Consider the following 327-nt stretch of genomic DNA (forward strand, 5'->3'; position numbering starts at 1 on the left):
TCTGTGAATAAAAGGGCAGTTACTGCTGTATTTTCGGGCGGGCGCAGATCGACTGCGGCGCGGCTGCCAAGAAGCTAGTCAGCGCTCGCGGCCAGCACCCCGGGGCTGCGCGGGGCAGATAAACGCTGCGTAAGTAGCAAGCGGTACGGCAGTCAAAACCCAAGCGACCCTTCACCGAATGTCTGCTGAATTGGAACTGCAGCGAAAGCAACGCAGAGCAGCAGCACAGCTGCCACCCGGAGCGAACTGGAGCCTTTTCCAGCCTTACAGCCCCCCAAAAGCCAACCCAGCACCCACCGAGCAGCACCGGATACGCGACCGAAGATC

At 60.6% G+C, this 327-nt stretch overlaps 1 protein-coding gene across 1 annotated transcript in view; it reads right to left on the reverse strand.

Moving 5' to 3' along the window:
* MAU2 (MAU2 sister chromatid cohesion factor) overlaps positions 1-327 on the reverse strand; it is a gene marked incomplete at both ends in the record, with an annotated part of 8,663 nt that overhangs the window by 1,074 nt on the left and 7,262 nt on the right. The gene's annotated exons all lie outside the window — the stretch shown is intronic.

The sequence above is a fragment of the Eurypyga helias genome, unplaced genomic scaffold (genome assembly GCF_000690775.1).
Source record: "Eurypyga helias isolate BGI_N326 unplaced genomic scaffold, ASM69077v1 scaffold21633, whole genome shotgun sequence".
In the NCBI taxonomy this organism is placed as follows: Eukaryota; Metazoa; Chordata; class Aves; order Eurypygiformes; family Eurypygidae; genus Eurypyga; species Eurypyga helias.